Source organism: Peromyscus leucopus, chromosome 5, assembly GCF_004664715.2.
Source record: "Peromyscus leucopus breed LL Stock chromosome 5, UCI_PerLeu_2.1, whole genome shotgun sequence".
NCBI lineage: Eukaryota > Metazoa > Chordata > Mammalia > Rodentia > Cricetidae > Peromyscus > Peromyscus leucopus.
This window is the reverse complement of record NC_051067.1, coordinates 5,113,017-5,134,097: the sequence shown is the minus strand read 5'-3', so window position 1 is coordinate 5,134,097 and position 21,081 is coordinate 5,113,017.

The following is a 21,081-nucleotide window of genomic DNA, read 5'->3' as shown; positions in this document are numbered from 1 at the left end:
GTGTCTGTCGGCTTTTGGACTATTTGAAAGTGTTTTTTTATGGCTGGTGTAGCAGGTTCCATATTGACTTTTACATTCTTCTGTGGAGCCCATGAAAGCCATAAAGAGACATATAATGACTTTTTGTTATTTCTTCTACAGCTGTCGTCTCAGTTATTCTAACAAGGGGCTGCCAAGTCACTAATGCTTGGATTGTATCATTAGAACTGGAGAATGTAGTTGTTGTCATGGCCTTGACCACTCTGTTCATTGTCCTGGGAGGGAGATACTTGAGGTGCAGTCCCTGACAGCCCCTGTTCAAATCCCAGCTCCACCACTTGCTGGTGATGTTTCTGGACATATTCTTTTACCTCAGTCCATCAGTTTCTCATGTTTAAGATGAGAAAATGATGGTTCCTACTTCACTGGGCTATTATGTGAGTTAAGTAAGTTAAATTATTAATATTTAATATACTTAGATGAGAGCCTGGCATGAATAACATTTCCAATAAACATTACCTAGGCTTGTTGGTGGGCCTTTCTAACTTGTGTGTAACATGAAAGGGATGGATTGGATGGTGAATAAAGTCATCAGCTACGTCATGGTACAGCATACTTTGTGTTCTCAGAGACTAGAATAGTACCTGGCACACAGTAGGTACTTGTTATGTCCTTGTTAACTTAATGAGTCTGCCTTTCTCCTTGTAGGCACTGTGTAATAACCAATTTACAGACATAATGCAGAAACATTCTCTTGTGAAAGTAAAACTACCCAGAGTATTAAGAGCAATAAATTAAAAACAACAACTGTGTACTGAGAGCTAAGTCTATCAGGTCCAGTTTGGAAGACAATTGAGGTCAAGGTGATAAGCACAGATGTAACTGAAGTGTGGGGGACACTGGAGGAGGGTCAGCCAGCAGAGGGTGTTGGGAACCAAGATCGAAGCTTCCCTGTGTCCCACCTGGTCCTGCAGCTGCTTGGACCCAAGCAAACACACAGAGACTTATGTTACTTACAAACTGTATGGCCTAATGGCTCAGGCTTCTCACTAGCTAGCTCTTAAAACTTAACATGGCCCATTTCTATTAATCTGTGCATTGCCACGTGGCTTCGAGGCTTACCAGTACTTTCATATCTTTCTTCCCCTGGCGTTGGCTCACAGCATCTGCCCCACTCTCCTTTCTTCTCCTCTTTCTCCAGTTGGAATGTACTGCCTAACCTTATTCTGCCTCACCATTGGCCAAACACCTTTATTTAATCAATTGATCAGAGCAACACATATTCACAGCATACAGAAAGACATCCCACAGCACTTCCACTTTTCTGTCTAATCAAAAAGGAAGGTTTTAATTTTAATACAGTAAAATTATATATAATAAAATAGTTATCAAGAAAGAATTATAGTTACAATATCTAGTCTATTTATATTTGACAAAATTAGAAATATTCTATCATCTATCCTATTTTTGTGAGCCTAAAGTTTTGTGTATAATTTATCTTTTATCATGAGCAAGGAAAGCTATAAATATCTAGTCTACAACTCTATCAAAGATCCCAGAAGGATATAATATTACCTAAGTAAATAGGAAGTGCATTGTAAGCAACTTCTAAAGTTCTAGAAATGGCAGAGACACCCGAGTACCTAGACAGTCACCCAAGTTCCTCTACAATGTTGGGGCATCCATCTTCAGCCTACAGGCCTAGAGTCTCTGGCAGACATTTAGTGAAGCAGGAAATGTGAAAGATTGTCTTGCCTATTGGCAAAGTTCATCAGTTGCTTCTCTCTGTGTCCTGCAGAATGTCTGGTAGTCTTCTCTGTGAGGTGAGAACCTGAAGGACCATCTTGCCCTGTTTAGGCAAAGTTTAGGGAGCCAAGATCTCAGCTGCTTCCACCCAGCAGTGAGATGGGGGAAAGGAAAGCACAATGTTACTAAGATCCAGATTCCAGACTGCCCAGCAGGAGCTGGGGAAGGGCTGTGGGCAGAGAGACTGTGCCATCAGGAGGGCAGGCTGCATGAAGAGCTCCTTGACTTCCAAGCTCCCACCTCTCATTGAGTTAGCCTCTCATTGGCTAACTCTACTTTCAATCTTCTGGCAAAGAGGATTGGAAAATGTAATTTGCATGAGTCAGTTTCCTGTGATTCAAAGAGGGCACAGATGGCCCTGGGTTGAGGATAAGCAGGCCTGGAACCAACACCCCTCCCGTGTACTCAGCATAGTCCACATGAAACTTACCAGACTGTGGCCCTTAGGTCACTGCCAGCTAGTTTCCAGGTTTCATCAATAACATTTTATTAGAACACAGATTCACTTAGTCACCGTTCATTTATATATAGCCTGTGGCTGTTTCATAGAGTGGTATAGATGAATAGCTGTGCCCGGAGACTGACCATGCATCCCCAATCTTTTACAGAATAGTTTGCTGACCTGTCTTGACGTATGACCAGTCCTCATCAGCTGACAAGTGATTATTTTCCAAACTAAGGAACAGGCTCTGAAATAAACTGGGCTGTTTGACCATGAGCAGGAAGCCAGAGGGAAGCCCGCATTCGATCTCAATCTAGTCTGTGCTCTAATTCCAGGGGTTGTGTTGAGTCCTCCTGCTTTCCTAACTGGGTGAGCCTGGTCCCTTAGCCAGGGGCCCCACATGCCTGGGTGAGCCTGGTCCCTTAGACAGGACTGCTGTGGATATTACTCTATATAAATAAAACAATGATGGCCAGTGACCAGGCAGGAAGTAGGTGGGACAAGGAGAGAGGAGAATTCTGGGAAGCGGAAGGCTGGGGGGGGGGAGACACTGCAGCCACCGCCAGGAGAAGCAGCATGTGAAGACGCTGGTAAGCCACCAGCCACGTGACAAGGTATAGATGTATAGAAATGGGTTAATTTAAGATAAAAGAACAGTTAACAAGAAGCCTGCCACGGCCATACAGTTTGTAAGTGATATAAGCGTCTGAGTGATTATTTTATAAGTGGATTGTGGGACTGCGGGGCTTGGGGAACCTGGAGAGAAGCCCTCCAGCAACACAGGACCCCACATGCCTGGGTGAGCCTGGTCCCTTAGCCAGGGGCCCCATGTGTCCTCTGGTGCTTTTTGAGTCATTCTCAGGTCTTGCATATCTCCTGAAGCAAACCTCCTTGGTTTGGCATGTCTCTGCCCACATTAGTCTAATCATCAAATTCCTGATAGACCGTGGGGTGTTCCGCAGGAGTGCTACAGCTTGGGGCTCATTCGTTAGACTGTCCACTTCAGGCGGGCAGCGGGCCCTTAGGGAACTCTTCTCACTCCTTGTCTGCACAGTCATTGCAATGAGTGGGAAGAGCAGAAGTTTGGAGAGACTGTTAACATAACGGAAATCAATGTTAAAATGAGATTCACTTACAAATACGTAGGCCCCTTAATGCTTTAGGAATGTTGTTCTTCTAATGTTAAGTCCGCCTACCTGCTGGGAAAATAAAACTCTCTCGATGGAAGAGTATCGGTGATGCTTCTCCCAACTGCTTGGAGGTTCGTGTCAGGTGTCATATCCAGGAGCCCAGCTGTGTTCTTTTGTACAATAGTGGAACACAGTTCCCAAGTACTGGGTTTCTACTTGTTGGCATTCCAAGGGCTTGTAAGGTAGATATGACTCGCATTTGCTTTGCTCACACCCACGTAAGACATTCCAGCTCTGGGGATATCTCGAAAGGGATAAACTGGATGCATATGAGGTAAAATTCAGATTCACATATGGTGCCCCAGAACTGGCATGTGGTATCTGGCATGGATTTTCTTGCTGGTCTCTTGTCTTGTCTCCTAAACACTCAGATCTTAGTGCCTTGGATCTCAGCTAACAGCAAAAGTGGGAGGTAGGTAGGGCCTTACTGGAGGAAATAGGCGTTAAGCATGCCCTTGAAGGTTATACTGAGGCACTGGCTCCTTCTCTTTCAGCTTCCTCTGCCACACACTTCATCCATGATGTTCTGCCTAAAGTGACACAGCCATGCCACCAAGGACAGACACCTCTGAAACCATCATGCCAAACCAATGTTTCCTCTTTTTAGGCTGTGTATCTCGGATACTGCATCGTAGTGAAAGACATCTGTGAATTACATTGCATCTGTGTATGTATCTGTGTGTCTATGCATGCTGGTGTACGTGTGTGTGTGTGTGTGTGTGTGTGTGTGTGTGTGTGTGTGTGCCCATGCATATGTGAAAGCCAGAGTCTGACATTTGGTGTCATCCTCAATTGTTCTCCACCTTCTTTTTTTCAGACAGTGTTTATCATTGAACCTTGTGGTGATATTGTGTCCCCCAAAATATTATGCACCCTAATAAACTTACCTGGGGTCAGAGAACAGGACAGCCACGAGATAGACATAGAGGCCAGAAAATGGTGGCACACACACATTTTTAATCCTAGCATTCCAAAGGCAGAGATCTGTCTGGATCTCTGTGAGTTCAAAGCCACACTAAAAACAGCCAGGCAGAGTGACATACGCCTTTAATCCCAGGAAGTGATGGCAGAAAGCAGAAAGGTATATAAGGCGTGAGGACCAGGAACTAAGGCTGGTTAAGCTTTTGAGCAGCACGGTTCAGCTGAGATCCATTTGGATGAGGACACAGAGGCTTCCAGTCTGAGGAAACAGGATCAGCTGAGGAACTGCGAGGTGAGGTAGTGGTGGCTTGTTCTGCTTCTCTGATCTTCCAGTGTTCACCCCAATACCTGGCTCCAGGTTTGTTTTTTTATTAATAAGACCCTTTAAGATTCGTGCTACAGAATCTGGCTGGTCTGAAAGCTGTAGGGGTCCTTAGGTCTCTACCTCCCAGGCCTGGGATTACAGGCACATGCAGGTTCATGGGCTCTGGGGATCCAAACTCAGATCCTAGTTATACTGCAAGCCCTTTGCCACCCGAACCCTCTGCTCTGCCCCTTAGATGCACTTTTGTGAAATAGGATATTGTTAATTTATGTTGAGTTTATTAGGACAAAATCATGTTATAAGTCAGAGCATCTGTATGTACTAATTGAATGGAAAATAAATAAAGGACTGCTGTCCCTTTAATCCAAATAGCACATGCTTTGATGATATCAGTTCCCCACAGAGGCAGTTAAAATAGCCTTGGTGCTGGGGCGAGGGTCTAGTGTGCAGCTACTCCTCAAGGGGAATTCCAGGCGGAATATCATGGAAGCAATGATGCCTAATGGGGGCAATGGAGATGGCTGAGCTCACGCAACTGCTGATAATTAGCAGAACAGACCACGGTGTCTGTCAGTGGGGCTGTCTTAGAGGAGCTTGCTGATAGTCCAGGAGCAATAACAAAAGGGGGGATGCCCTTACTTCCTACATCTTTCCTAGCTTCTATTGACAAGTGGTTGGAGCAGGAGAAGATTGAATTGTTGTGTGTGGACATCAGGACTTGTGGTCAAGCGCATGTTTTACTCCTCTGGTCACACAAAAACTTAGGAAGATTTTTGTAGGGCAGTGGAGCTCCTGAAGGCAAAAGAGCAGGTTGGATGCGGGTTCCGTCCCTTAACGAGCTCACCCTAGTCCGGGAAACCTGATCTTCATTGTCAGGCTCTCAGTGCAGCACTGAGCACTCGGCAGGAGGCTGGACCTGCCTGGCCCCGTCCTCTCTTCTGTTCTGCCTTCTGCCTGACAGTAACCTCGCTGACTTCTCCTCTCCGCTCTTCCCAGCAGCCTCACTTCTCAGACCTCAGCATACCCTGGCATCCTTTCTCCTCCGCTGCCTGAGCACACAGCACCTCCCCCACCTCGCCCCACTTTGAGAGGCCAAGGGTGGGGTCACAGAGTGGCTGCTGCGTCAGCCTTTGCATTGCTAAGCAGCTGGGCGGTCATCCTTACCATCCACCTGCAGCCATCGCTCTGCCAATGCCCTGACCCTGTAAGCAGCACACTCCCTGCCTTGGACGCGGCCCAGACATTACCCAGATGACCTCCTACAGGGCCCCATCCTTGAGACAGCTCTGTTGGTGATTGCCCTGTTTCTGCCTTTGGCTTCCTATTGCTACCTCACCTCCATCCTCTCTGCTTGGTCTGCTCACCTTTTGATGTGTCTCATTAGTAGCTCTGTAGAAGGAGTTCTCCACAGAGGACTGTTGGTCTGGCCTCTAGAAGCAGAGTCTAAACAGGCAGGCTAGTTGAGAGTGATTCCTAGAAGTCAGAGTATTGGAAGTGAGATAGAGAGCTGAAAAACCAATTTTGTTTTTTAAGTGTAGCAGAGCTGATCACCACTGCAGACACCTGCAGTGCCCTGAGGATGTCATGGACATGAGTAAAATGTTCCACAGAGAACTTAAAGCCATCCTTCCAGATGTCTAGAGCCTGGTCACCTCTTGGGACCCATTACCTCTGTTTTGGGATGAGCCTACCCTGGAAGCTGAGTGACCCTTCTTTAGGGAGGCCCTTCTCTTGGGATGGTTAGTCAGGTATTTACCCACAACAATCCTGTAGGTACGCTACAGCCGCATGGGCTTCAAACGTCTCACAGAGGTGAGGTATACATTAGTCGGAAGTAGCTATAGAGAGCTTCAGAAGGAAAGACTTCAAACTGGTGACCTAATATAGCAGATTTTCTTCCTTTTCCTGCCCTTCCTCTTCCTCCATTCAGGGGAGGAGCTGATCTGCAGAGCACCAAAGATTTTTGGAATGGATGCCGGATGCTGGATACTCTGTTGGCCACTCCCCCTGCTGCCCTCCTCTTCCTCCCCTTCTCCTCCCCTCCCCCTCCCCCTGCCCCACCCTCTGATGAATTAACAGTCCATCCCAACATGAGCTGGCTAACTCTTCAGCTGTGTGTTAGTATGGTTTCTATTTTCTGTCCTTCTGTCCAAGCAGATAGTTTTGGTGACTGTCCTGGATCTCACTCTGTAGACCAGGCTGGCCTCAAACTCAGAGATCCACCTGCCTCTGCCTCCCAAGTGCTGGGATTAAAGGCGTGCACCACCACCTGGTACTCCCCCTCCCCTTAAAATACCCCATCCAGTCCAATCTGTGGTGCCTATAGCTCCAACACTGCCAACCTCATCAGCTACAGATGGGAAGAGCTGAGCATCCCATTACACACAGGGCAAGAGCTGTGACTTAGAATACAATAAAAAACATACCCTATTCTTTTATTATTATTAATTTTTTAGTTTAGAATACAAAATAGTGTGTTTCCTCATGGAATCTTTACATGCTGTTATTAAAACCCAGTACAAGAAAAGTAATTTTATGAAATACCTTGAACTGTTCAAGTCAAAGGCACAAAGGGAGCCAGAGCCTCATAACACACTGTCAGGATAGTAAAGGAAAACCACACAGATAGAGAGCACCTACTAGACCCACAGTACCATTGACCATGTGTTTGTCTTCAAGGAGGACTGCCAAGTCCAGGTGTGGAGACGGATCATCAAACAGGAAAGGTGATAGGCAAGCTTTGATTACTAACATCGCCTGCAGTCAGATTTCAGAGAAGGGAAACTTCACTGGCTTACGGGGGTTTGTCTGCCCCTGGAGTGAGTGCCTAGGGTCTCAGATCGCATTTGAACTAAGACAATAAAATGCAGGATGCAGATGTTCACGTCTGTCAGGTGGACAGGAGGAGTGAGGTGTGGCTTCTATGCAGCCATTAGACATTAAGAAATTCACCCTGAGGTGGAGAGCAAGGTCAGGAGTGTCTGTATTGTGTTGGAAATACATTTAATGTGGGTGAGAAATATTTAAAGCCAGATATTGTTGTAGAATATTATTTTAAGGTGTGTTACTTTTGTTTATGTTGCATTTGTTTAACTCTGTGAAGCTGTGTTACTGTGCCTGTCTAAGACACCTGATAGGCTAAAAAAAGAACTGAACAGCCAACAAGGAAGCAGGAGAAAGGATGGGTGGGGCTGGCAGGCAGAGAGAAGCTATAAAAGGAGAAATCTGGGAGAAGGAGAAGTAGCCAGAGGAGGAGGAGGACTCCAGGGGCCAGCCACCCAGCTACACAGCAAGCCACGGAGTAAGAGTAAAATTTACAGAAGTAAGAGAATGGGAAAAGCCCAGAGGCAAAGGTAGATGGGATCATTTAAGTTAAGGAAAGTCAGCTAGAAATTAAGCCAAGCTAAGGCCAGGCATTCATAATTAAGAATAAGCTTCCATGTGTGATTTATTTGGGAGCTGGATGGTGGGCCCCCCAAAAGAGCAAAACCAAACAACTACAAGATATAAATAAGTAGTGTCGTCCTATAAGAGTTCAGATGATCCCCATCTAAGCTCCTGGGAGACATGATATAAAATCCTTAAAAATTATACAAGAAAGCAATAGTGATACACAAGTGAAAAGTAAATAAATAACTTTGGCATATGCTGATCTTTTGAAGAACCAGCTAGTTCTTCCTATCACTTCGGACTCCTGTAGCTGCAAGACACAGAAAGCCTGAGTGGCTTAAAACCGTGAAGGAGTCTGCTGGCTCCACTCGTTATCAAGTCCAGGGGTGGCTGGGGTGGCTTGCGTTCAAGGCTTGGGCTACAGTTTGGTTTCTTGGGATGTTTTTTTTTCTTTCTTCCTCAGCTGACTGTTATTCTCTGGTGGGTAGCTAAACGAATCTCTACTGTCAGTTTCTGGGATCACACGGAACTTTGTGGTTTTTAGTTCCTAAATGTGCAGAACAAAACCCAAAAGGCCCACCCGGGACATAGGCCCTTCCCTCTCAGTCTTACAATCAGGCTGATGCTGTGCTTTGACCAGCCTGTGGTTCAGTGTGTGCCCGTCCCCAAATCAGACGCAGTGTTGAGAGGCACTTGGACAGAGACAACTGGGCCCAACTTTGGTACCTGGCCAGGGACAAGGCCTCCTAGAACAAATGGTTTCTCCCCAGAGGGCAGGATAGGCACTACCCTATTATTATAGGGAGCAACTGTGATGCTCAGCACCCCACAGAGTATTTGGGGTTCTGTAGCCAGAAGATTTCTTGTGTCCCAGCCTGCCAGTGGTCTGGACAAATCTCTCCCACTCGCGTCCCCCAAGTAAACACACAGAGGCTTATATTAATTAAAACTGCTTGGATATTAGCTCAGGCTTACTACTGACTAGCTCTTGCATGTAAACTCAGCTCATTTCTTTTAATTTATATGTTGCCACGTGTTCCGTGGCTTTACCTGTGTGCCATTACATGCTGCTCCCTAGACAGTGGGCTGGTGTCTCCTGACTCAGCCTTCCTCTTTCCAGGATTCTCCTTGTCTGCTTATCCTGCCTATACTTCCTGCCTGGCTACTGGCCAATCAGCATTTTATTTATCAACCAATCAGAACAACACATATTGACAGCACACAGAACATCCCACAGCAGGGTTCAATAAATTAATGCTGACTGAGCAACTTCTTAATGTACATATGTGGTCCTTTGTAGTGATATTGTTCCCCGAAATATTGTGCAACCTAATAAACTTATCTGGGGTCAGAGAATAGAACAGCCACTAGATAGACATAGAGGCCAGAAAGTGGTGGCACACACACCTTTAATCCTAACATTCTTAAGGCAGAGATCCATCGGGATCTCTGTGAGTTCGGAGCCACACTAGAAACAGTCAGGCATCAATCCCCAGGATCAGCTTCCTCTGATTTAACTCTGTAAAGTTTTCTATTTCCCTGGTGTTTCAAATGCAAGCCTTTGAATTGTTCCCAGTCTCATGTGGCTTACGTGTAGAACCAAATTGAGCAGAGCACTCCAGGGCGTTACTGACTCAGTCTCTGTACTTCACCAAGCAGCTCTCAACTGGAAATTAAATGCATCTCTGTTCTTCTTCCCGAGTTGGGAGGCAGGGGTGGAGAGGACGGTGCCCTTGGGGATGGGGTACTGTGACTGTCAATAGCAGTAATGACAACTGATGGAACATTTAGGTCTGATTTATAAGGAATGTTAGATTTGCATTAGTGTAGTAGGTTTAAAATAACATCCATGCATTAGATGATATTCAGATTTAATGGAAAAATAATGACTGCATTAAATCAGGTTTTATTGTTATGGAGAGTTTTAATTTGGCAGGACCACTTTCCTTTTGTGATCTGGAAAGGACTCAGTAGAGGAAGGCGGGGCTTTCATGCTGACTATTGACCTATATCCATTCTCCACTCACCCAGGCATGATTTCACCTTTTAGGCAGGTAACCCCTTCCTCTTCCTTTTGTTTCCCCACTCCAAGTTGGTATTCACTTCTTAAAACCTTACAGATTAATTTAAAAGTAATAAAAATTAAACAGAAGCCATTGTTCTTCTTTGCTTTATGAAATGGAGTTTCCATTGTGGGTTTTTTTAAGAGAGGAAATGCATCATTAGAGCCTGCATTATTTATCAGAGAACCTAATGAAATCATAATGACAGTAGCTGAAGACACAGCCCAGTGCTTGTTTGAAACATTGCCTATAAAATCTGGTTAATCACCGTGGGACCCATGCTTTTCATACTTCATCTCATGATGCTAAACTCATGGGGGTTTTATGTAAAAGCCTTAAAATTCTCTCTTACGAATGTTTTTATAGTCATAGCCCAGGGGTGACAGCAAAACACAGTCAGAAAGTGTTAGTGGAGGCCAGACTGTCAGCAGACTTCACTGCACCTTGGAAGATAGAAAAGGTTTGTCTCCAATTTGTTTGTCTCTTAATGGAGTGACACCTGTTAGTTCATTCATCTTCCTACCTGTCCAGGTCAACTGGTATTATAAGGATCAGAGCAAGAAGGAGAGGGAGAGGGAGAAAGCTAGAGGGAGAGGGAGAGGGACAGGAGAGGGAGAGGGACAGGAGAGGGAGAGGGACAGGAGAGGGAGCTAGAGGGAGAATCTCCATCACATACACAAAGCAGCCTCAGTGTTACCCACAACAATATGAAGCCAACAGGGCTTGTTGCCTCTGTCCCTACCTCAAATCACCTTAGCATGTCTTGGGGACTGTGCTTTGAGGTTCTAGAAAGGATGGGAGTTCAGGGCCAAAAACCTAAATGTGCCCGGTCCAGGAGTGTAAGTCTCCTACCTCTGTCTCCCATGCTAATGCCTCAGTAGACTCATAGCCCCTCCTGACTGGTGTCCCTGCATCTGTGGCTTCCCCTCTCCCTTACTAATCATCTTTCCCTGATGCTGCCTCACTCAAAGGAGCACGAGAGCTGTGTGCTTGGGACAGGGGGCTGTTTGGGCACAAACACAATCCCTGTGTGTCCAAATACCTGAAGAAGGCAGGGAAAGGAGGTCCCTACTGTATCATTAAGGCTTCTGGTGACAAGGGATGTGGAGTGAGTTGGGAGTCTTGCTATCTTCCAGGTAGCATTCACAGCAGCTTCATAGAGGCAAGAGACATAAGAGCCATTACTTTACCCATCTGTGATGACCAGAATATCAGGTCAAAATTCATCTAATGCTTCATAGCCATGTAGCCTTTCTGTGTTCTATTGTTAATGCCTTTCTTGATCCTCTCATTAATCCCTCACTTTTGGGACTGTATACACAGCAACTTCCTCTGCCTTGACCCTTCTTTCATACTTAACAAGAAACTGCTTCACACAGTGACCAAGAGAGTCACCACCATACTGTGTGATCATCTACCTCTGGTCACACTTGGTCCTGGATGGGCACCTTATACAAACTTGGCCCAGCAGGCCTTTCCTAAGTCATCTGTACCTGGGGTCACTTTGGAGCCATTCACTCCAGATGGTGAAGAGCTATGACTATAACACTTGGGGCTTACTGTTGACCTCAGCACCAGGGAGCAGCGAGGCTGCATGCCCAGAATCCCTGCGCCTTAGAAGCTGGCTGACCATGCCTTTCCTTTAGTGGAGCCTGGGCGTGGCTTTCTCTGGGCTCTACCAGGCCAATCTGTTTCCTTCTACGGTCCCTATCTAATTAAGTTTCGGTTCCTGCAATCACAAAGACCCTGTTGGTTGACAGTGCATTTGTGAATGGACATCCAGCCCCACCGTGTGTCCTGCTGTGGTAGGCTTCCTCTTTTCTATTTGCTTAAAGTATCAATCCTTTTTTTTTTTTTTTTTTGTTTTTTCCGTATTTTCCTCTTTATTTACTATTTAGTTTTTTACCAAGTTAGATAAATAAAGAAAATGTCTACTCTTTAAAAAAATTATACTCATCTATTATTTGTTGTCTGGTGTGTGTGTGTGTGTGTGTGTGTGTGTGTGTGTGTGTGTGTGTGAGAGAGAGAGAGAGAGAGAGAGAGAGAGAGAGAGAGAGAGAGAGAGAGAGAGAGAGAGAGAGAGAGACTCACCCTGTAGCCAGAAGAGGGCATTAGATTCCCCATAACAGGAGTTACAGATGATCGTGAGTGATCATGTGTGTGCTGGGAAATGAACCTGTGTCCTCTACAAGAGCAGCAAGTGCTCTTAACCTCTAAGCCACCTCAACAGCCTACTTCCCAATTTTGATAACATTTTAGTTTAGTTGGATTGGAAGAAATAGGGATTGACTTCATGATGGCTTTAGGAGTGAGGACCCTGCCATGTGGTTATGTAACCTGCCACCAACATTTATGGAACATTTAGTATCTGCTAGGGGCTGCCAATGAAAGGGCAAACACATTCCTCCTCTGATGCTTCCAGGGAAGGGTCTGGGAAAGGATTAAGATCAGTTTGAAACCTTACAAATGAGGAGGAGAGGAGAATGATTTGCCCTGCTTGACACCCAAGAAATGCTGACGACTCTAAAACCAGTTTTCACTTTTACAACATTTCTCACTCAGAGACCTCAAGGTGTATGGTAAATGCTGGATCATTATGGCTTGTCATCCCCTTGGGTGTGGCAGATCTATAATAGGGAATAACTGGACCAGAAGGAATGGAAAACATACCTAGTAGATGTTGGAGAGGGAGTTAGGTAAGCAGACTGTAATATCTCCAAGGGAACTGGGCCAGGAATGAATGAATATCAGATTTTAGTTCATTTGACCAGCAGCTCAAATGTCAAGGAGAATGGACATTAGTTTCACTGCCGTCTTCACTGAGTACAGTTCTCACATGGCTGTGCACAGAATGTTTTGTTCTCAACTATTTCTCAAGCTCCCTGAAAAGCCAGCATCCAATCCTAGCACATCACATGACCACGTGCATCTTCCTCTTGTCTACTCCTGACCTGTCTGTTAGTGCTTCCTGTGGCCTCCAGAAATGATGAGCCAAGAAGTCTGTTCACACTGGGACCTCAGAGAAGACAGATGTGCTGTGGATATCGTTCTATATAAATAAAACACTGATGGCCAGTGACCAGGCAGGAAGTAGGTGGGACAAGGAGAGAGGAGAATTCTGGGAAGTGGAAGGCTGAGGGAGAGACACTGCAGCCACCGCCAGGAGAAGCAGCATGTGAAGACGCCGGTAAGCCACCAGCCACGTGGCAAGGTATAGATTTATAGAAATGGGTTAATTTAAGATATAAGAACAGTTAGCAAGAAGCCTGCCTCGGCCATACAATTTATAAATAATATAAGCGTCTGAGTGATTATTTTATAAGTGGATTGTGGGACTGCGGGGCTTGGGGAACCTGGAGAGAAGCCCTCCAGCAACAAATGGCGCCCAACGGCTCGAGTTTCCACCTTAAACCTGAGAATATTTAATAACCAATTCTAAACAGAGCCAAAAACAGTTTCCTGCTTCTTGTCTCATATGGGCAGATAGATGCCGCAAAACGCGGGTTTGAACACTGGCGGGTTCCTGGCGTGTGCGTTTGACTAACAGTATGGCGGGAATGAGGAGTCTGCCAGCGGCACATTAAGCTGTGTGGTAGATTTAGTCTTTACTAGTATTAAAAAAAAAAAAAGTTTCTGGGCTACACGCTGCTTTGATAAAAGCTTAGACCCACTATTTCTGAGACTTGATGACTCCCAGAGCTGGCGGAAAATGTACCACTGCCATGTTGGGAAGCTGAAGTGGGCGGAGCCAGCAGCCACAGCGCTGTTTCAGTCTTAGAATGGTGCAGTTTAAAGCAATAGGCTCAAGGCTCAAGGTAATATAAAAAATAAGCCATGTAACAATGGCTACCACACAGAGAATCTGGATTATGTTGTCTTTGATATTCGTAACTGAAGAAAAACATTTGATTGCAAAAGCTGTTGAGTTATGCCAAAATGTGTATTTTAAAGGTACCTTGACTTCAAAATTTGGATTTAAGGATATGTTGCTTTGGAAAAGAGGTTCTGCTTTTGTTTCCACAGAAAGCCAGAGGCTGTGGATTTGTTCCAGAGTAAGATACATCAGGTTTCACCAGCCAAGACCCCCTGAAAGGTCTCCGATGACACTATGGCCCAGATGATCCAACATCTAGAGCGGTTTCAAGGCAACTGGTTCACACAATACACCCTCACGGACTACCCCATAGGCCTAAAATTTTCTTTGCGTCCCCATAAGATACAGCGCCCCCCTCCAGCAGGAAGTAGTAAGAGATGCTACGCCCAAATTCCCAAATACACCAAACTGGCTTTAGAGGTGGAATTGGCTCACTCCCCCTCTAAACCCAGACATATTGCTTTAAAAAAAAAATGGTTAAGCGATTCTTGTGTCCCAAATCAGAAGAGCCCTCTGGTGTGGGACAGAGAAAACCAATATTTTTATTTAAAACAGGTTGATTATAAATGTGATCTCTTTCTAAAAAAGAAAAGGGGATATAATATAGATATATAGGAGGATATAGAGATGATAAGATAAAAGGATAGATTAATCAACCTACTTTTAAAGAACAACTTGTTTAAAATGTTTTGCATTGGTATAGATTTTAGTTTATGTTTAAAATGTTTTGCATTGGTGTGGATTTTGGTTTGTTGATACAAGCTTGGGGTTAATATTGTTATACTGTGTATATATATATTTCTATTCTTGTTTGAGGTATTATGTTTATGTAACTCATTTAAAATTGTAATGGATAATTAAAAAATAGATTAATAATTAGTCATCTATGATAATCATATCTGTAGCCATGTTAGTTAAGTTTTCTAGGTATACATAGATATATTTCAGATAGATAGGTAATCTTCAAACACTTCATAGACCTAGAGAATATGGCATTTAAATAACTTAAAATTCTGTTGACATGAGACACAATTGCTCCTGGCTGCACCAATTGATCCCAAGAGAATGTTGGGCTTCTAAGACATTTCCATTTGGAAGTTTGTCTTTTTGGCACAAAATGGCCTACTGGGCAAAGAACTGCCCTTGCCTTCATGACTGACAGTACAAATGCAATGCTGTCCTTTCTGGACAAGCGGGACACAAGGAAAGCGACCACTGTACTCTGCCAAGACAGGGTAAGATGGTCTCTCAGAATTCCTGCTTCTAAAGATGGTCTGTCAGATACTCTAGGCCTAGAGCCAATTTGAATGCACCAACAATGCTGAAAAACATTAGGTGACTGTCCAGGCTGCCAGCTGTCTTGGTCTACTTTTGCAAGATTCCTGAAAGTTGCTTGCATCCATCTACCATTTCTCAGGTACCATTATGTTCCTTCTCAGGTCTTTGATGTGGTTGAAAACTAGATAGTTGTCATTTCCTCAGTTATGATAAAAGATAAGTTAGATATAAAACCTTAAACTCACAAATATAAGATAGATAGGACATCTTTAATATTGTAACTGTAATTCTTGCTCCATAATTGTTTTGTTATATGTAATTTTACCATGTTAAAGTTAAAACCTTACTTTTTAAAAAAAGAAAAAAAGGGGAAATGCTGTGGATATCATTCTATATAAATAAAACACTGATGGCCAGTGACCAGGCAGGAAGTAGGTGGCCAGGCAGGGAGTAGGTAGGACAAGGAGAGAGGAGAATTCTGGGAAGTGGAAGGCTGAGGGAGAGACACTGCAGCCACCGCCAGGAGAAGCAGCATGTGAAGACGCCGGTAAGCCACCAGCCACGTGGCAAGGTATAGATTTATAGAAATGGGTTAATTTAAGATATAAGAACAGTTAGCAAGAAGCCTGCCACGGCCATACAGTTTATAAATAATATAAGCATCTGAGTGATTATTTTATAAGTGGATTGTGGGACTGCGGGGCTTGGGGAACCTGGAGAGAAGCCCTCCAGCAACACAGATGATTCTCTTATCTTCCCCCCACATCTCATCTCCAACTTAGACTTCTCATGACTTTTCCAGGTGCTGCTGGGTCCCACTGTTCCCTTTCCTGGGTCTCTTCTCTTCATGGTTCAGTGGTCTCTGGAGAGTGGGTATGCTGGTGAACTTGATAAAGCTAGATTCACCTGGGAAGAGGAATTCCTCAGTTGTCTCCAAAAGACTGGCCTGTGAACTTGTCTGTGGGGCATTTTCTTAGTTAATAATTGATATGGGAGGGCCCAGATCACTGTGGGCAGAGCCATTGCCAGACAGGTGGGCATAGATTATATAAGAAAGCTGAGCAACCCACGGAGAGCAAGCCAGCAAGCAGTGCTCTACTGTTTCTGCTACAACTTCCTGTGCTTCTTGATGATGAATTGTAATCTGCAAGCCAATTTAATCCTCTCTTGCCCAGGTTGATTTTGGGAAGTGTTCCATCACAGTGACAGGAAGCACAGCTTGAATGCCTGGGGAAGCCAGTTGATCCCAGAGGCCAGTTCTGATGACCTGCACTCAGACCCAGGTACCTTAAAATGAGTGTGAACATCACAATTGTCAAGTTCAGAAGTATGTAGTGGAGCATAATTTTGGTAACAGAAGTGTTATTCCTGGCTTTGAGTATTCATTGTTCCTGACAGAAGAAATGGATCCCACTCCTTCCACACAAACTCAGTGAAAAGCCGTGTTCAGGGTTGCTCTTGCCCACCATTCCTCAACTGGTGTGACACTTTGGGAAAAGCTCACATGCCATCTGGTTACTTCTTGGTCTCTGCCTGATGAGGGTAGCTCTTGCTGTCCTTTGTGAAGTGCCTCATATTGTCTGGTCTTCCTCTGTGGCCTCAGGGGCTGCAGCCTTGGGTATGTCAGACCCTAGTGCATGGTAGAAGGGGAGAAGGCGCCAAGCCAGACTTTCACATCCACTTCCTGATCCTTGCCTCTTTATATGTGAACTCCTAGCTTTTGAGCTCAACACTTAAGAACTGGCTGGCTGTTCTCTATATTCTTTCTGACCCTCAATGTCAGCACCCAAAGATAGGATTGCAAAGGACAGGAAAAAGAGGACATGTTAATATCTTAAAGTAGTATCTCTCCAAATTCCCCTTTCCCTTATTATAGTTTGATTGTAAAGTAAAACTTTTACTAAGTTTACTAAAATTTTGCTAAGAACTTATGAGAAGTGGCTGTAATTAAAGCCTTTAGAGGGCACAGAGTTGAACTCTGTGTTTTCTTATAAGGAAGATGTTAAGTTACCAGTGTCTACTGATAACAGTGAATTGCTCACAAATTCAGGTTTTCTCAGTTATAGTGGGGATAGGATCATTCCTTTTAACAAGGAGAATGTGGGGCTGTATGATAAGGTTGACGTGGGGCTTAGCACATTTGGTGACTGCTCATTTTAAATAGAGGTTCATATGTCAGCCACACTAGGAAGAAATGTTTGCCCTCATGTCGTTAGCTGTCACAGATATGAGGTTGTTCTACCAAACCGGAAGAGGTGAGTAAGGACACACCACCTGGGCTCACATTGTAGGCACTGATTTCTTGTATTTCTCGCCATTCACCCTGGTAAGAGTTCCATTTCCTTTTCTTTTAAGGGACCCATTTGAACTTGGGTCTTGTTCCTGGCAAGAGTTCATGGGATGTGCTTTCTTTTGAATCTCAGCATTTTAAAATTCAAGCTTATAATTTTCCCTTGGTTGCATGTATGTTTTGCAAAACTATATATTCTTTTAAGCTTTGTGTGACCCACATAACAAAACAAGGTGACATCATCTCAGGACAGAGACAGACAGAGCAGATTGTTTTTAAAGACAGAGACATGGTAAGATTTGGGATGAAAGCCTTTCTGTGCTGTCTTGGTCTTCATTAGCTTCACCTAGCAGTCAACTGTTAGCACACCTGTCAGAAGGCAGTAAGGGCACTTGCAATCTCAAGCCTTGGGAGCATCTCACTTACCAGGCTGCTCATACTAGACAAGAAGGCACATGTTCTAAAGCTCTTCTTCTAAATGCCACCTCTGACACATGCTAAAGATGGAGTCTAGAAAGTTCTCATTGATAGGTGTAAGAACTGACTCTGGACACCTGATGAGGACACAGAGGGTATGCCAATGCAAACTCTTCACACAAAATCTAGAGGACAGGTTGAGAAAATGAGAGGAGGTGAAGGAGAATCAGAGGCAAAACTGTGCCCTGGGGACAGCCTGGTGGGAACAGCAGAGCCATCATCTGTAAAGACTTTACCCTTCCTTTGTGCTGCCAATGGCTCTGAACACTGGTGCTTTAACCTCCACCAGGGCCGTTTGGATGATACTCCATTGCTTCTCTATGTTTTCTCCAGAGTTAAACCCCAGGAGGAAGCATGAAACTGGCCCTGTCTAGAGCAGATGGTACCCTAGTTCCCAGGATGTGCACAGCAGGATGACGGTCCACCTTATGGCTTTCTAGAGGGAATGTTAGCTCTTGTCTCCAAGCTGGAGTCATGTAGCTGGGAATCTCCCCCAACACATGAGCATATGCATGCACGTGTATACACACACACACACACACACACACACACACACACACACACACACACATACACACATGCGCGCGCGCGTGCGCGCGCACGCTTTGGAAGCTTGACAGTAAAAACATGATAAATGACAACAGGATATTACATAGGAACATGAATTACCAAGTTCCATAGTCAGTTATTTTTGGGAAAGGCCAGCTTTAACAGGCTTCCTTACCAGAAAATAGCTAATGTGACTTCAGAGACAGAACATCTTCAAGACTGTAGGTTCCTTCCTCCTTATTGTCTTCATGAACGTTCTAAAAGTACCACTTCTGAGTTGCTAATTCAAGGCACCGAGATTTCTCACACTAAACCTTGACAAACTAACTTCTTATGCACAATTGTTGAATTTCTAGTATAAAAAAAAGAAGACCCAAAGTCCTGGAAACTTTGAGGCTATACCATGGTCTCATGGATATTTTACATGCTATCACGAAGGTACTGAGTAGCTTTATGTCAACTTGACACAAATTTGGATCATTTAGGAAGAAGGTACCATAACTGAGAATATGTGACCATTAGCTTGGCCTGTGGGCAAGCCTTTGGGACAGCTATTTGCTTCATAATTGATGTGTGAGGCCCCAGCCTACTGTGGGTGGTGCCACCCCTGGGCAGGTGGTAGGAGGCAGAAGAAAGGAGACAGAGCAGGCCAGTAAGAAGTGTTTCTCCATGGTCTCTGCTTCAGTTCCTGCCTTGAGTTCCTGCCTGTCTTCCTTCCACCACAGACTGTAACCTGAAAGCCAATGAACCCTTCCTTCCCCAAGCTCCTCTTGGCCAGTGTTTCATCATGGCAGTCGAGAAGTGAGCTAGAACAAGAATTGTGGATTATTGCTCAATACAGCAGTACCAAGCCAGGGGGTTCCCTTCTGGATTCAGACCCCCACCCCCAGCCCAGAGATACTGTCTTCACATAGTTTTCCTTACTGAAGCATCTCCATTTGTTTTTGGCAAGTGGTGCAACTTCCTTGAGCAAGTTAATGCAGATTTAGATGATGTTTAGGAGAGTAACAGGAATGAGAGACCTTACATATCACAGATACAAACCAAGACTCGGATTCTCTCAGATTCAAAACAAATGTCCTGCTTATTTTTGTACCATAATGTAAGAACTCATAATTCAACAACCAAGCAACATCTGACCTTTAAATGCTCTCAGAATTGAAAATTGTTTCTATCTATATTCACAGATGATGTCTAAACTTTAGGTCAGAGTCATATTTTACTTGAAAATTGCTAAGCTAAAGATTCTGTCTTCACATTCAAACCCAATGCCCAGTTCTCCAGTTGTGTAGCATATACAGGTCATCTGTTGCTTTAAGTCAGCACTGAAGGGTTAGTTTAAAAAATTCTTTTCATGTAGTATTTCTTTTTCAAGCCCTCTTACTGACTGCTTTCTTATTATCCCTTAACTTCTATAAGACACAAAGTTAACATGAGCTATTCATTCCACTTGCTTTTTGCCTTCCTGTGTGCTGGGTTGTGTATGCTTGGAGAGAGCTTATGCTTAAGCTCTGTATTTACTCATCTATCTGGAATAAAAGCCCTTGTCCTTCTGCCTGACTCCCAACCAGACCAGAGTGGCCAATGAAATGAGAGATAGTTGTGTCTCCTTAAAGTTATCCACCTAAGAGAAGCTCCTGAGAAGAGTGGGAACTCCAGATTTCTCAAAAAAGTCAAAGTTGAGGGGCTTCAGCCCGGCCTAGCTTCTCAGCTGTCCCTCCGTGGCCGTGGAAGAAGAGTCTGCTCCAAACAGCAGTCGCTTTGTCTCTGCTTCTGTGACATTTTTGCCCTTGGTGGGACTTGATGCTTTCCTTCCGATCTCTTGCACAGCATTCTCTTCCTCTTTCCTGGATGTCTCCTGATGCACATGAGCACACTCTTACAACTCTTTCTGAAACAAAACAAAACAAACAAACAAATGTAGAAAACAGAAATATAAAAGAAGGAAAAAATACTGTAACTCCCTCTGTCACAATGTTTATGCTCCTACAAAATTCATATTGCAACCTAATTACTGATATTATGCTTAGACTTGGCTTGTGGAGCCTTTCTGAGACTCAGTCATGGAAGCTGGCCCTTCATGAATGAGGTTAGCACCCTTTCAGAAAGGTGCTCATGTGGCAGAGCTTCCATTATGTGAGTGAAGCAAGAAGTCCCCATTGATGAGAACATAGTCTCAAAGCCCACACCAGCTGCTGGTTACTTGATCTTGAACTTCTCAGCCTCTGGAACTAGAAGAAATCCACTTCTGTTGTGTATAAACTACCTAGTTTAATGGTACTTTGGTATGTGAATCAAACTGCTTATCTGCAATTTCTCTTTCAAGTTTATATCACTTCCCATTCATTCTTCTTTCCAGGCACATTTTTTTTTTGTTTCTCATCTTTTCTTTTACTGGAATGAGTCTGGCCAGAGTTACCAGACGGTTTTGTCTAACAAACTAAACAGATACCTTTGAGGCCCTTCTTGAGCCCCTGAGCCTGTTTTCACAGTCAGT